Raw genomic sequence first — 16,844 nt, 5'->3', positions numbered from 1 at the left:
TTGGGTTGCTGGACCCAAGAGACTTTGGGATCGGTGGACTTTTGGGACTTTGGTGATTCTTGGGTCGCTGGTTTCAAGAACCAACGGGAGAGGACACGGCCCAATTTGCTGGGGTGGGTCTTCGCTCATGGTTTGGTCTATGAACTCTAGTTGTGGTGTTTTCCCAATTTAATGCTATGTCGTTTACCTCATGTTATTAAACATTTTCTGCTACACCGAGGCTCTGTGCTTGCGAGAGGGGAAATATTGCCTCTTCGAGGCGCCTAGGGGTTTGTGTAAGATTTTCCCAGGTCACTGGGTGGGGGCTCGAGCTGGTTCTGTGTCACGCTGTTGGGAAGGGACCCCTATGTACTGAACCCGGCCCTTGCTGCTATCAACTTGGCCTGGCAGAAGGGTTACACATGATATTAATTGATATTACTTCACCACCTGAAATACTGTTTTTAGTCTGAAAAGGAGAAGAGTAACAGGGGACATAGTATTATTGTATAAAATAATGAATGGTGTTGGGAAGGAAAATCAGGTCCTTCTATTTATCCTCTTTCATAACCAAAGAACAAGGAGAAGCCAATGAAACTGATGTTCCCAGCAATTTACAATGAATGCCATCACATTTTAAAACTGATTTTAAAAAAATTACATTTTAACACAATGAATTAGTTAAGCTAAGGGACTTGTTACCACAAGGCAACATGGAAACAAAGAGCTTAGGATGATTTTAAAAAAACCCACATTTATACAGATAATGATACCATCAGTTAAATTGAGTAGGATAAAAATTGTAGGGATATAAACCTTCATATTTGAGGGTTGCAATGACAAAAGCATGACCTTTTCTATTTTTTGCATTGCAAAAAAATCATCTTTCTTATTACTGGAAATGTGAAAGCCTAATTAATAAGAAATTTAACATTAGAAATGGATACACCTTCATGTTAGAAAATGGAAACAAAAACATTCCCCTAAACCCACATTTTCTAGAAAATCAGGGTGAGAGTCTGTGCTGTCCCTTTATGTTGCCCCTAATCCCACTTCCATCCACACAGAAAACCCCCCTCACAAGTTTAGTGGTGCTTAAACCTCGGCTAGCTGGCACAGCTGGGGGTTTAGGCCAGGGCCCAGGTGCTGCTTTCACTCAGACAGGTAACTTGCCCTCTTTACAGTGAGGATGCAGACTAGGAGATGTAGCACAAAACTTACAGCCCATGGAGTGGGGTAGCAGGTGGGGGTGAGCTAAGGTGGTTTTAATACACCTGTATGCCCAGCTGAGCCTGGGGTGTTTTGGGGGTTGGAGAAGCCCATTGGGTAACTTAGAAAGCCCTGGCCTAACTTTTCTAAGGGTATGGCCACACTTTGAGCTGAAAATGTAATGTCCAGCTTAAGGAAACATGCCCTCACTAGCTCTGATTGAGCTAGAGTACTAAAATCAGATTGTACTCATGATCTCGCAGGGGCTACCCACCCTGAGTACAATCCCATCCAAGATACTCGTGCATACCTGGGGTGGCTAGCCCCTTCTGCTGCTGCAGCTACCCTTCTGTTTTTAGTGTGCAAGCTCTGATTGAGCTTCCGCTGATCTGTCTCCTTAAGCTGGAATTTACACGTCCAGCTCAAAGTGCAGACGTACCTTAAATTACAGCAGTCTCCTAAGGCACAGGTCACTGCGCAGTGCTGGTGAGATGAGAGGGAGACAATTGTACCATGGCCCTGAGCTCAACACATCTGTGTAAATAGAGTGAAAAGGGAGAAGATGGGGCCCCAGTGAACAAGATGTACTGGGCCCCACATGTCTCCTGATGGGCCTGACAGCACAGCCAGGAATCTCAGCCCCACCCCTAAATTAGGGCTTGCAGAGGAGTCCTGTAGCTGTTCATATCTTTCTGCCTTGATAAGTTGCTTACTCCCTTTATTTTGTCCTCTCTTCCCCACCCCCACACTCCCTTTTGTTTTAATTCTTACACAACCCTTTTCGTAATTTGCACACACTTCTTTTATTTGGTTTTCCCTTCCAATTTCCTTCCTTGTTTGCCAGCACATCCAGACACGCCACCTCTCGCAAATTTATCATGAGAGATGCGCTAAGTAAAATTAAGCCCTACTCATGATCTCGCGATAGAACTCTCAAATGTCAGGATATTCCCCCCAAATTCTGACATTTGAGAGTTCGATCATGAGTGACGCTTAATTTCCCAAGATTTTGGAGGGTCTGACTCACAATGTTTGATCTCTTGAAGTTGGCAATACTGCACTTCCCCTTTACCTCCTTGTCTCCCTGCTGGCTCTCTCCTGCTTAGACACTCCCTTCATTCTTCTCTCTCATTTCGCCCCTCTTTAGAGACGCTCCCTAGCCATGGCAGGGGCGGGCCACCACAGGTTTCCTGTCCTGAGGGAGCAGGCAGCAGCAGGCCCTGCTCTGGGGCTGTGTGACACTGGGGGGGGGCCGCAGCAGTTTCCTTTGCTTCCCCCTTCACCCCAAGGTACACAGGGGTTGGTTGTGGCACTGCAGGTGACCCCCCCCACACACACACACACGCTCCCTTTTCTTTGTTTGCGGGTTTATTTTTAATGCCACAACCTCTAGCCCCCTTCCCACTGCCTGGTGGAATGGGGGGGGGGGGAACACGACATACCCGTTGGCTCTAATTCGTACACCACACCCCAGTTTCCTGTTGTTGGGGTCCACTAGGCATAGCTACCAGGTAACTCGGGAGAGTGGAAGGCCAAAAGTGCCGATGAAGCTCTTTTGCTCTGGGTCTGTGAACCACAGTGACTCCATCTTGGGAACTCTCACCTACTTCTATGCTAACTGCTTACATGCTCTGAAGTAGGCTGAAGCAGAAATGTATTGGTCAGCGTTTTTAGCAGATGGCTGCAGTTTCACTCACACTAGCAGAAATAATAGAGATAAGAAGCGGGGTAGTTAGTTTGCAGGCGTCTAATCCAAGGTCGCAAAGACTGGGAAAGTTTTCTCACAAGCTTATGTAGAGCTTATTGTAACAGTTGTCTGGAAGGGAGGGGTGAGGGGGAACAGCCAGACAAAGAGATGTATGCAAACAGTTTGAAGTATAAAAGGTAAAAGTTGTTTGTATTTGTTGCACTGGATTTGAGACATGCTGGTCTCCTAGTGCCATTTCAGAGCTCTGAAATAAACTTGGCTTGCTTTCTCCCCTCGGTGTCTTTATTGGTGCCAAGCACACCGGGCGACGAACCCCCTGTTTGCCATCTCGGGGCCCAGTTCTGGGTCAGGCAACAGTTTTGGCGCCCAACGTGGGGCTCGAGGCTGAAATTTAGCCTTGCCCGGATCCCTCCTGGTGGCCGACGGATTACGACGACTCCCGACGCCCAGAGCGCTCACCGGTGACTTCATCGGGGGCCTCGGCAGAGACGTGGTTTGCTCAACCCCGGAGGGCACAACGGTGCAACGCACACAGACAGTGGAGAAGCAGCTGCGGGCGACGGTGGGGAACCGGTCCCCTTGATAGGCCGACGGTGACGGTGCAGAACCGGACCCTTGGATAAGGTAGGAACAGTCCAGTGGGGACTTATCTGTCTTGACCTGGGGACGCCCAGTGTCTGCCTGTTGTGACCTGGGGACGCCCAGAGTCTCCCTTGGTATGGGGCAGGGACAGAGTACAGCCGGCAGGGTACAGTATACACCTTTAGAATGCATTCTGGTGAACTGGAAGGTGTTTGAATCTGATCAGTTGATTAAAAGTAAATTGAAACGGTTCTGTACAGTTGATTGGCCTCAGTACCAGCTAGAGTGCCAAGAAAGGTGGCCACCGGAAGGACACTTAATTACAACACGATCCTTCAATTGCTTTTGTTCTGTCAGAGAACAGGTAAATGGAATGAACATCTCTATGCGTATACGTTTATGGTGTTAAGAAATAGGACTGATATTTTGCTCAAGTGCCATTTGACTCCGACAGGCTCGGTAGTAATGGCTGCTAAACCCCAGAACCCTCCCACTGTTGTAATGCCAGAATCGGTGTCCCCTTCGGCTCCTCCACCCCCACAGGCTTCAGAGAGTACCCCCCCCCCCCCGTGGGATTGTATCCGTTGATTACGGAGAGTGTGGTAGCCCGTCCAGGAACTCAGGAACAGCCAGCTCAGATAGTGTCTGTCTACTTGCATGTACCTTTTAACCCTGTACATCTGGCTGCTTTTAAGGCAGAGGCAGGAGACTTTTCAACGAATCCAAGCAAGTTCATTTCTATCTTTGAAGGATGTCTAGCTAGCCATAAGCCTGACTGGGATGATTGTAATATACTTATGAGAACCCTGTTGTCTGAAGTGGAGCGGAATCAGGTCATAGCTAAGCCAGGGAGGAGGCACAGAAAAGGCATTTAAGGTTTAAAAGGGAAAGCTATTGGATACCAGAGGTTGTACAGAGTGGAATCCTCAGAAGTGACTGTGCTCGTCCTGGTTTGTTGCTTCAAAGCTCTGTACAGAAGTTATGTTACTGAAAGGATGTATAATGGCAATGAGTATGTGTTAATGGTTGGAGAAAAGGTGTATGAGTGAAGAGTGGAAGGTTCCTTTGGAAGTTAGAAGATGCTGAGAAAGGGAGAAGGAAAGAGAACAGAATGAGTTAACTGAGAGGAAAATATAGCTAGCAGCTCAGTCATGCTGCCTCATCCAAGGACATTGTACACAGCCAAGACTTGGCTGACAACCAAGAGAAAGGGGGGCCTGAATGTGCCCAAGCAACTGTGAGATCTGCAAAATACTGCAAGGCATAATGAGGACAACAGAAGAGTTAAGAAGCAGTTTTGCTGGACAGTATTGGCCCAGGGATTTAAAATTCCCCCACTCTGTTCAGACAGGCTTTGGCCAGAGACTTGGAGGAGTGGGATAATTCAGACAGAGCCCTCCTGCTGCAATATGTAGATGACTTGTTAATTGCTGCTGTGGGTCTAATCCCTTGTCTTAGAGCTACTGTGAGTCTCCTAAACTTTATTGGACTGCGAGGATACAGGGTATCTCAAAGCAAAGCCCAATTTGCTCTTTCAGAGGTTCAATATCTGGGATTTCACATCAGGCAGGGAGAGAGACAGCTCTCAAACGAAAGGAAGGAGGCTATCTGCCAAGTTCCCATCCCCAGCAACTGTAAACGGCTTAGGGCATTCCTGGGCATGGCAGGTTTTTGCAGAATATGGATTCCAGAGTTTGGACTGTGGGCTAAACCTCTGTATGAATGTGTTAAGGGAGCGGAACATGACCCCTTTCACTGGTCCCCAGAAGCGGACAGGGCATTTAAAATCTTGAAAAGGAAGCTAATGGAAGCTCCAGCCCTGGGTTTGCCCGATATATCTAAGCCGTTCCAACTGTATGTGCATGAACGAAAAGGGGTAGCTTTGGGAATGCTTACCCAGCTATTAGGTGCCTGGAAACGTCCCGTGGCATACTTTTCTAAACAACTGGATCAAGTTTCAAAGGGATGGCCAGCCTGTTTGAGGGTGGTCGCAGCTACTGCTCTAGTGCTTGGGGAAGCTGAAAAGCTGACACTGGGAGGAACTGTGCAAGTGTATGTTCCCCATATGGTCCGAGCCTTGCTGGACACTAAGGGTGGTCTTTGGCTCACACAGGCTCGGGTTGCTCGGTACCAGGCAAAGCTGTTAGAGAATCCTGAAGTCACCCTGCAGATCTGTCCCTCCCTTAATCCAGCTACCCTGCTACCAGAGACAGAAAAGCAGGAACATGACTGTTTAGAAATCATAGATGTTCAGTATTCTAGCCGCCCAGATCTAAAAGATCAGCCACTCCCAAATGCTGACTTGGAATGGTATACGGATGGAAGTAGTACTGTTGTGGATGGGCAAAGGAGGGCTGGTTATGCTATTGTGTCTCTTCATGATACCGTGGAAGCTGAGAGTTTACCGGCAGGAACATCTGCCCAGCTTGCTGAACTAGTGGCCGTAACTCGTGCACTCGAGCTGGCAAAAGACAAACGGGTTAATATCTTTACTGACTCAAAGTATGCTTTTGGGGTATTGCATGCTCACACTGGTTTGTGGAAGCAAAGGGGAATGCTAACAGCCCAAGGTTCTCCGGTCAAGCATGGGTCTCAAATTCTCCGGCTGTTAGAAGCAGTACAACTCCCCTCAGCAGTAGCAGTGGTGCATTGCAAAGCCCATCAAAGGGAAGATCAAGATGTAACCAAGGGTAATGCCAGAGCAGACAGGGAAGCTAAGCGAGCTGCTACCCTGAAATCAGCAACTGAGGAGAATGCCCAAATGCATGCCCTCATCCCATCAGTGGGTGAGCTTGCAGCCCCTCAGTACTCCCAAGAGGACAGAAACCTGGCTGACAGTCTTGGTCTCCAGGAAAAGGAGGGATGGCTTTATTCCACAGAGGGAAAAATCCTCCTGCCCAAGGGCTTGATTCGACCAGTGTTGCAGAAACTGCATCAAACCACACACGCAGGCAGAGAGGCTCTTACCCAGCTTATGAATAAATATTTTCTAACCTCTGGACTTAAACCCCTAGTATCACAGGTACAAGCTGAATGTTTAATCTGCCAAAAGAATAACCCTCGACCAGGAGTAGCAGTGCCACCAGCCACCCCTGGAACCTACCTCAGGCCCAGGATTGGTGTGGTAAATAGATTTTACTGAGTTTCCCAGGACCCAAGGGTACAGGTACCTTCTCGTCTTAGTGGATCGATTCAGTGGATGGCCTGAAGCCTTCCCATGTTGCAACAACACTGCCAAGACAGTGGCTCTTAAGTTTGTCAAGGAAATCATTCCTCGCTTTGGCCTTCCTCAGTGGATGGAATCTGATAATGGAACACATTTCACATCTCAAATTGTTCAAAAGATATCAAGTGCTCTGCAAATCTCCTGGAAATTCCACACACCATGGCGACCACAAGCCAGTGGAGTAGTGGAACGCACCAATCAGACACTCAAGCGACACCTCTCAAAGGTCTGTCAGGAGGCCTCTCTTAAGTGGCCTGATGCCTTGCCCCTTGTGTTACTTCGCATTCGTGCTCTCCCTAAGGGTAGGATAGGGCTTAGTCCCTTAGAGATTATGTTTGGAAGAGCATGGCCTATGAATGGTACCCCAGTTCTGGCAGGGGAGTGGGAGATGGGGTATGGTTTCCTGTCTCAGTACATGTGCTCTCTGTCTGCTGTTCTTTCTTCTCTTCACAGGTACACCAAAGATTCACAGCCTCTTCTGCTGGATACTCCGGTCCACTCCTTGCAGCCTGGTGACTCCGTTCTCGTGCGGACCTGGAAGGACGAGCCTCTCCAAGAGAAGTGGAAGGGACCCCACACCGTCCTGCTTGTCACCCATACAGCGGCAAAGGTCGAAGGACACAAGAACTGGATTCATCACTCTCGACTGAAAGCAGTGCCCACTCCTAAACAGTGGACTGTCCAGCCTACGGAGAAGACTGCTAACGACGATTTGGGACTTAAGCTGTTATTCAAAAGACAGTAAGGGTCACTGGGAGTGTGTTGTGATCTTTCTGAACAGTCACAGCATACTCCCCGCGAGAACCCTGAGCATTGGTTTTATTTTCTCACAGTAGGCTGACCTCACCTATGGTCCTGGTCCTTTTAGTTTTTGGTCTTGTTATTTTTTGACTTGTTTAGTGTCAACAATTCTTCTTATCTTCTGGGCATTTGGGTTGTTGTAATCGTATGTGCCCTTATTGGAGAAGAGTGTTGTACCTATGTCCCAGAGTTTTCACAGGACATTAACAAGCACATCTTGTCAGCTGAACGGGCCTTTAACCAGTGGAAGGCCCAGGAAGGAGAACCCACTATTTTGGATTCCCTTTGGGGTTGGATACCTGGTTTAGGAGAACTAGGGGATATAGGGGGAAGCATTGTTCGCATCTTGCTCACAGGTGTTGTGGTATGTTTTGTTCTTGTTCTTTTGCTCGTTTGCTGTAAAGTGCTCATACGTAAGATTTGTACCTCCCATACCCCAGAAGTTCCCTTATACCCTCTCATTGATAATCCTGATTGCATGGAGCTTAATCGCATTCTGTCTTTAGAGTATGAGAAAACTCTGACAAAGGTTTGTTGAGTGTTCTCAAAGGAGGGATTGTTGGGGTCCACTAGGCATAGCTACCAGGTAACTCGGGAGAGTGGAAGGCCAAAAGTGCCGATGAAGCTCTTTTGCTCTGGGTCTGTGAACCACAGTGACTCCATCTTGGGAACTCTCACCTACTTCTATGCTAACTGCTTACATGCTCTGAAGTAGGCTGAAGCAGAAATGTATTGGTCAGCGTTTTTAGCAGATGGCTGCAGTTTCACTCACACTAGCAGAAATGATAGAGATAAGAAGCGGGGTAGTTAGTTTGCAGGCGTCTAATCCAAGGTCGCAAAGACTGGGAAAGTTTTCTCACAAGCTTATGTAGAGCTTATTGTAACAGTTGTCTGGAAGGGAGGGGTGAGGGGGAACAGCCAGACAAAGAGATGTATGCAAACAGTTTGAAGTATAAAAGGTAAAAGTTGTTTGTATTTGTTGCACTGGATTTGAGACATGCTGGTCTCCTAGTGCCATTTCAGAGCTCTGAAATAAACTTGGCTTGCTTTCTCCCCTCGGTGTCTTTATTGGTGCCAAGCACACCGGGCGACGAACCCCCTGTTTGCCATCTCGGGGCCCAGTTCTGGGTCAGGCAACACTGACACACTCCTCCCCTCAGAGGGGCTGTCACAAAACCTTTCTCCAGGGCCATCAGAGCCAGCCCTAGGCATAAACAGACTGAGCAATTGCCTAGGGTCCCAAGCAGCTCAAGAGGGCCCCCTATTCATTATTAGTTTGGTGGGGGGGGGGGGAATATTCCTGCTTAGGGCCCTCTGTGGGCGAGCACTGCCTCTGAGGGCAATACTAACTGATGCTAGCCACTTACTGGGTGACTTCTATATTAGAATTAATCCTGAGTCAAATCCCATGGGCAGCCCCTGGCTGTAAAAGGCCCAAAACACACATGTCACATCTCCACTGCACATAGCCGCCAGGGAGCAAAGGCCACACAGAGGGAATGTGACTCCCGCACACTATGGAGCAGATCTATTTAACCTCAGGTTTTCGTCAGGGAAATTTCTCAGGGCTGCAGAACAGCCAACCCTAAGGATTAATTTTTTTTTTTTAAATCATGAATCAGGCCTCAAAAAATTATGTTTGTTCCTCCACAGACCCCCAGGTTCGCCTAACATTGGGAGGAACCGCCTATTCTTGTCTTTTAAATTCAGGGGCTGCACTTTCTACTGTTACTGCCAAGCCGGAAAAAAAAAGCCTCACAAATAAAAGCATTCCGGTAATGGGTATAGGCGAAAAGCCATTTAACTGTTCTATATTACAGAAAGCTGCTGTCAAAATCTCTGGTGTGTCCACCTACCATGCCTTTCTGCTAGCCCCGGATTCCCCAGTTAACCTCTTAGGCAGAAATCTGTTGTGTAAACTACGTGCTCAGATTTTCTTTTTAAATGACAAAATTATTCTTCGGTTGCCTCAAACCCAACTTCCCCAGCTGTGTGCTATTCTGACCCAAGTTTCAAAGGACCCGATCCTGCCTGCAGACCCAGTCCTACCCAAGCAACTCAAACAGGAGGTAAACATCTCCCTGTGGGGCACTTCAAGGGCAAACTTGGGTACTCTCCAGACAGAGCCAGTGCGTATAACCCTAAAGCCAGGCATTAAAATTCCTCGGATTCGTCAGCATCCCATCCCCTGAGAAGCTCTGTTTGGCCTCCGAAGTCTTATCACCACATTCCCTGCGGTTGGAAGTGCTGGTTCACACCAAGTCTCCTTTCAATACTCCCATTCTGTCAGTCAAAAAACCTGACAAACTCAGAAAAAAAACGGTATACCGATTTGTCCAGGACTTACATGCAGTAAATAAGGTTGTTCAAGCTAAACACGATGTGGTGCCTAACCCTCACACAATCCTGACGGCCATTCCAGCAGGTACTGCTTGTTATTCGGTAATAAACTTATGTAATGCTTTTTTTAGTATTCCTCTAAATAAAAACAGCTGAAATATCTTTGCATTTACATAAACAAACCCAAAAACTGGAAAAGCAAAACAACTGACCTGAACTCGACTCCTGCAAGAATATGTTAAGTCCCCGACTATTTTTTCCTCTATCCTGACACGTAACTTAGCTGATGTCTGGCTACCGTGTGGGTCTACATATCTCTTCTATGTAAATAACGTCCTGGTTTGTTCTCTGGATCAGGTAACATGTAAAACAAACACTATTTATTTGCTAAATTGCCCGGCAAACAAAAAACATAAAGTATCTCTTTCTAAGTTGCAGTCTGCCAAAGACAAAGTAACCTATCTTGGTCATGTATCAGGGGGTAGCCATGTTAGTCTGTATCTACAAAAACAACAAGGAGTCTGGTGGCACCTTAAAGACTGACAGATTTATTTGGGCATACGTTTTGTGGGTAAAAACCTCATTTCTTCGGATGCATAGAGTGAAAGTTACAGATGCAGGCATTATATACTGACACATGGAGAGCAGAGAGTTACTTATCTTGGTCATGTGCTCACCCCTGTGTATCGAGCGTTATCCAGTACCCATATTCAGTCAATTCTTAATATTCCCTGACCAAAAACAAAACGTAAAATGCGGGGATTTCTAGGCCTTGCAGGATTTTGCCGTTCCTGGATTCCAGGCTTTAAAAAAATGGCAAAACCCCTCTTTAAACAGATCACCCATAATGCTAAGGAGCCCCTCCACTGGAACTCTGGGGCCATCAAAGTCTTCCAGGAAATTAAAACAGCCTTGGCCTCAGCCCCAGCCCTTAAACTCCCTGATTATCGCAAACCCTTTGTTCTCTATGTACATAAGCAACTTGGGGTGGCCCCTGGTGTCCTTACTCAGGCTTTTGGACCTAAAAAACAACCTGTAGCCTATTACTCCCACAAATTGGATGCTATGGCACAGGGCTTTCCTGGCTGTCTCCGAGCAATAGTTGCTGCTGGTCTACTGGTACCCCAAGCGGAAAAAATTACCTTGGGCCATCCACTGACCCTACGGACCCCTCATGCAGCCCAACAACTGTTAGTCCAAAAGGGTACGCAACATTTAACCTCTCAAAAATTACCGCATTTGGAAGTTTCTTTATTATCCAGGACCAATTTAAAAATTAAACAGTGCCATACCTTAAACCCTGCAACCCTTTTACCGTTCCCAGACTACAATCACAAGCCCTCACATAATTGTCTTCAGGTAGTGCAACATCAAAAAAAACCTCAAGTAAACCTTTCAAATGTGCCCATTCCAAATGATAAACTAAAACTGTACACTCATGGTTCTGCATGGGTCGTGGAGGGCCAACGGGTATCTGGGTTTGCAGTAACTACTCAGTTTAATGTATTACAGTCTGCTCCCCTGGGACCTTCCACCTCAGCCCAGGCGGCAGAATTAATAGCCCTCACCCGAGCATGTAAGTTGGCAGCAGGTCAGTCGGTGAACATATATACTGAATCAAAATATGCCTTTGGTGTTTGCCATGCCACAGGCCAACTGTGGGCAAAGCGCGGCTTTATTACCTCCAGTGGCACTAAGGTGGCACATGGGCCCCTGATCCTAAAATTATTGAAAGCCATACATCTGCCATCTGAGGTTGCCATCGTCTATGATCGGGCCCATCAGAAGGGAAACGATCCCACCATCTGTGGGAATCGGCTGGCTGATTCAGCTTCAAAAGCAGCCTCCCTACAGCCATATGTTACCAACCAGATGGTACTCACATCCTCCACCCCACCAACTCCAGTCCCAGCCCCTTTTACTCCTGAGCCATTAAAGGTCAAGCGTTGAAAAAGCATGGGGGCACCAAAACGCAAGGGGGAAAGTGGCAACTGCCAGATGGAAAAAGAGCCTTGCCCCGAGGTGCTTTGCGGCCTGCCCTATTTAAACTACACCAGGAAACCCATGGTGGCGCAGAGGCCATAGCAGCTACTGTAAATAAACGTTAGTATGCTCCTAAAGTATTCCAGGAAGCCAAACAAGTCCTTGCTACTTGTGACATCTGTGCAAAATTCAATCCAAGGGGGGAACCTAAAGGCCCCTCCAAGCAGTTGTCTGTGAACAGCCCAAGGGAAATGAGATCCCAAATTGTATGTCTGGTAAAGGAGAATGTGTCTCCGGCTCTTTTTTGTCTGTGGAGCAGACAGAAGGTGCCTTTCAGCCTGTGATGGTTGAGAATAGTGCAATTGTCTCAGGGGTGGTTCTGGATTCAACTAAAGCCCAAGAAGTGAATGGTCGTGAGTTTGTGTCTGCTAGGAAGAATGGCACTGCATCCAGTTAGTGTCTTAGCAAAATCCGAGAGACCAGACAATTCTGGTTCTTGTATTTTGCCTATTGCTAATGTGTGGTTGAAAAAGGATGTAGCAACCCGGTCTAATCAGGATGATATGCTAGCCAGGGCACAGGGAGAGCATAAAGGTGATTTGATGGTGTTACCTACTAACAGTTTGGAAACTTATAGCAAGAAGGAAAAGATTCCTGAACTTGTGTGTGGCAAAGGAAAGGAGAATGCTTCTGACCTTTTATCTAGTAAGTCTATGGGTTTGCCTGAAAGGGGATTGTGTAGAAATCCGCCTGATTGGCCAAAGGTGATCATGGATGTGAGTAAGACCCAGAAAGAGTCTGTTGTGGCTCAGGGAAGTGTTCCTTTAAAGCAAGCCCTAGGTGAAGAGGGTAAGGGCAAAATTTCTGAGACGAATGAATTGTTGCTTAGAGAAGCTCCTAGGGTAAAGAATCCTCATGGTAATCAGTTTGCTGCAACTCAAGGGTGTAAAAGTGATTTAATCAAGAATCAAGCATCTGAAGAAGTGAGGTTCTTACCCACGAAAGCCTATGCTCCCAGTACTTCTGTTAGTCTCAAAGGTGCCACAGGACCCTCTGTTGCTTAATCAAGGAAGTGTCAGTTCCTAACAGCCAGAAATTTTCTGTTGTGAATGGATCCACTGACTTTCCTTTTGAAAGATCCAATGTGAATAGCTTTGAAAAGGTCTCAAATGAAGTAAAAGCTGTTAAGAAAGTTAAGCAGCCTGATAACCAAGTGGCTGTGTTTGGCCAGCTTGTTGGAAAGACAATGGTGTTGAAACAGAAATGTCTCCATGCTGATTCTTTGAGAGAGCAGTCTGTGCTTCAGGGTCTGAGGACAGATTTGGTTACTGGTGTTTCAAAGCAGAACAGTTTCATGGCTGAATGCTTGAGGATGCAGGGGAGAGCAAGCAAACTCTCACCCTCAAACTCTTTGACTTTGTGTGGTACCTCTGTAAGACAGAGCCCAGCCTTGGAATTGGTAGCAGCTAAAAATCTAAAAGCTAGTGTCTGTGTTAATGCAAATTACCTGACTAACTGGGAGAAGAAAGACTTGCTAATAGCTGTTAGCACAAAGAACCCATCCCATCAGCCAGTAAAGTCCATTAAGCAAGAGAAATCAGGGTTTGATCCTTCAGGACAAGGAAAAAGAAGAAAACTTAATTTTACAAAGGGAAACCACAGGGTAACCCTAAAAGGTCCAAACCCCAATGGTATAGAGCCAAAGGTGTGGCATGACAAAAATAATTGTAAATGGACACTTGCAATGAATTTATTTCTAATGGTGATTTTTGTAACTAATGTGTTGCTAATGCCAAGAACTGTAAAAATGTACAAGGTGCCTAATCTTTTGGAAAATCCCTTAAACATGTTGAAAGTAATACATAAGAACACACCTTATGTTAAAAGGCCTTGTAATGCTAATGTTGCACTGTCAATGCCTGTAAACAGTATTAGAACTTTTCACAGGAAAAAAGACATTCCAAACCTAATATGCTGTATAAAAAGGGAAACTGAGGCACGCTACCATATTGTTTTCACGGCTAAATGCCAAGGTTCCTACACTGTGAACAACATTAATATCTACATTAATTTAATGTTAATAGGGTTCCAAACATTTGCCAGAGCTTGTATAGATAAAGTAGCTATTTTCTTTAGCTCTTGGCAAAAATCACATGAGTCATACAGGAACCATGCTGCAAGAGCAAATCCAATCCACTATTGTTCTAACCAAGTTTAACCTTAAATTTGTAAAGAAATTCAATCATGTTATTGAATATGAGTTTGGTAAAACATTTCTGTTATACACGGATACAGCTTCTAAGACAGAACCCAGGATGGGGAGCTCTTGGGATGAACTCAGCAATGTTTATGTCATCTCTTCCTGCATCAATTTTGCGTTGGGGGTGTGATGTTATGAGTGTAATAGAATATCTCATTGAAAGATAACAGGGCCAAAAAGAGGTAATTAACTCACAGACTGACCTAACCCCTGGCCGAACTTTAGAGACTGGTTAGGAAGATATGTAAATGAATAGAGCTTTGAAATGCAAGTCTGCATTGTTAGAGGTAGAAGGGTAGATGTTTGCTCAGGTCATGTGATATAAGCAAACAAGTCTTGTCTATTAGTATAGCTTTGATTCAAAGATCAAAAAAGGAGTATCAGTATTTAGGAAGACACTTGAGGGAAATAGTATTATTGTCTCTATGTCTCTTTAAAGGTTGTGATAACTTGTATCTGAACTGTCTAATGGATAAATTATCCAGTGCTAATTGCCATGATGTTTAGAAGAAGGAAAGTTAAGCCTATTGTTTTCTCAGCCCAAAAGGCTGCTGGAAATGTATAAAAACCTTGGGACACGATCCTTCTGCATCTCAGATCTGCTTTGGGTTTCAAGTGGGGAAACCTTAAGCCACAAGGATTAAGATCCCCAGTCACTGACTGGAGTCACCCTGAATATGGACATTGGACTATAACCTATGAACTATTTCTAAAAGAACTTTTGTCAACTACAAGCTCACCTCTGCTATGTATCTGAACCTCAAGAATTAAATTCAAGTCTGTATGTATATTGATCTTTTAACCAACTCTTTCTCTCTTTTTTTTTAATAAATTTTAGCTTAGTTAATAAGAATTGGCTATAAGCGTGTATTTTGGGTAAGATCTACGTTATAATTAAACCTGGGTATGTGGCTGACCCTTTGGGGTTGAAAGAACCTTTTCTTTTATATAAGATAAGATTTTCAGAAATCCTCAACATATCTGACATGTGTGTCTGGACGCAGGCCTGAGACTGGGTACTTTAAGGGAACTGCGTTGTTTGGGCTTCTGAGTAACCAGTGAGGAACTATAGAAGCTGTTCTGTGCTGGTTTGGTAAATCTAAGTGTTGAAATAACCACCAGCTTCTGGGGTTTGTCTGCCCCGTTTTGTTTGCAGTTCACCCTAATTGAGTAACCTCAGCTGGCTCCCACGGGCAGCACCGTCACACCCTTCTTACCTGGTGTTTTATCTTACCTCACCAATGAGCCTCTTGTTTCCAGTGTCACCACTCGCAGAGTAAGGTACTTCTCAGTGTGAGTCAGAGTGGCAGAATCTGGCCCCGAACCAGTGGGGAGCATAAGACCCTGAATTAGAAGCTCCAGTTTTGGTCCACAGTAAGCAAGAAAAGATTCCTGAGCAATTCTAAGCTCTCAGCTCTTGAGCCAAACACACCTCATGCCACTTGCTATTACAGCTGGCTGCAGAGAAATATTGTGGTAGAAATTCTTTCACATCTCCACAGTAGGGAGGTTAGTCAAGCTGAACAAAACCAAGAGAAGTTTCTTTTTAGTATTTTCAGTCTAGAAACACAGAAAGAGATGGGAAGGACAGAGGCTCACCATTCACTGCTTCCCCTGTCATCCTAGGAAATTATTGTGGATCAACTCAGGCTCCAGCAAATCACTTAAGCAGATGCTTAGCCTTGTGCTGGGACTGCATAAGTGCATTGCTAAACTGGGGTCTGAGTGCTTCCTAGGAGGATGAAAACCACTGTATCCTTCCCTGCTGATGCACACGCCTTTGGGGGACAGCAGTGAGGAGAGAAACCATTCTCAGACTAGATTTGGACATTGATTTAATCCTGTGCAAGTGTGTATGAACTTCAACTGCCAACTCTGGTTCCTTGAGCCTTTCTAACTGTAACTTTAGTGCCCTTGTGGCCAAGATGGAGTCTGCTCTGCAGGCAGCTCTGGCCAAGAGAAGGCGTGCGCAGGACTGCAGCAGGAGAAATCCCTTCCACCCCAGGTGCACCTGTTCCAACCTCCCCCGAGTGAACACACCCACCCACAGGAAAAGTACCATGGATATAACAAGGAAAATATTTATCTACAGAGGGATGAGAGGAGAAAAACAACAAGGGGAAATAGAGGGGGAGCAGTAAAACAGGGTTGCATCCAAACCAAGGCCCCACAAGCCCAGTGGTAGCACAGTTCGACAGGGCAGACACTGAGCAATGTGTCTGCACACAGAGTTCAGGAGCCCTGAGCAAAGTTCCAGTCCAGGGGTGAGTCTTGGGTGCTCCTGGTCATCTTTGGCACCAGTGAACTTTCCCCCAACAAACTCCTCCGGTGCCCTCTTCTGCTGCTCTCTGCAAAGCCACACAGAGCGACCACCTCCTCACTTAACTAGCTACAGCCTCCCTCCTTGTTCCCAATGCAGAGTCACAAGCCCCAGTACTCACAGCCCCATGCAGCTCTGGGCAGCCGTGATACTGGGTCCAGCTCCGTCCTGTTCTTCTTGGGCAATTCCTCCCTGGTACAATGCTCCTCCTGGCTCCTGTCCTGGGGTGTCCCCGATCGGCCCTGTCCTTCTCAGGCCTCCGGCAGGTTCTCCCTGCTTCACTTTTCCAGGGCCTCAACTGCCTCTTTCTCTCCCTGGAGCTCCAGTGTCACCCCCTGGAGTTTCCCTCCTTTTTTCTTACTCTCCCCCTTCACCCTGGGAAAAAGATTTAAAGGGGCCATGCTCTCTAAACCCCAAAGGGATTACATAACCCTTG

General features: G+C 46.3%; 1 protein-coding gene and 1 long non-coding RNA gene across 4 annotated transcripts in view; one reads left to right on the top strand and one right to left on the bottom strand.

The window, feature by feature from the left end:
• LOC101935084 (purine nucleoside phosphorylase LACC1-like) overlaps positions 1 to 11,769 on the bottom strand; it is a 37,215-nt gene extending 25,446 nt beyond the window's left edge. For 2 of the 3 annotated variants that reach the window (XM_065581214.1, XM_065581213.1), the window contains exon 1: positions 10,058 to 11,768. The gene's annotated coding sequence lies outside the window, so the exon portion shown is untranslated. Of the gene's footprint in view, positions 1 to 10,057 lie in introns of all 3 variants that reach the window. The other variant, XM_065581215.1, reaches the window with a different exon arrangement.
• LOC135980870 (uncharacterized) lies at positions 3,384 to 8,558 on the top strand. Its single transcript, XR_010597788.1, has 2 exons — positions 3,384 to 3,520; positions 7,158 to 8,558. It is a non-coding gene; the product is annotated as an uncharacterized LOC135980870 (long non-coding RNA).
• Positions 11,770 to 16,844: the final 5,075 nt, after the last annotated feature.

Source organism: Chrysemys picta, chromosome 1, assembly GCF_011386835.1.
Source record: "Chrysemys picta bellii isolate R12L10 chromosome 1, ASM1138683v2, whole genome shotgun sequence".
Taxonomy (NCBI): domain Eukaryota; kingdom Metazoa; phylum Chordata; order Testudines; family Emydidae; genus Chrysemys; species Chrysemys picta.
The sequence above is the reverse complement of the archived record's forward strand: the minus strand, read 5'-3'. Positions and strand labels throughout refer to the sequence as shown.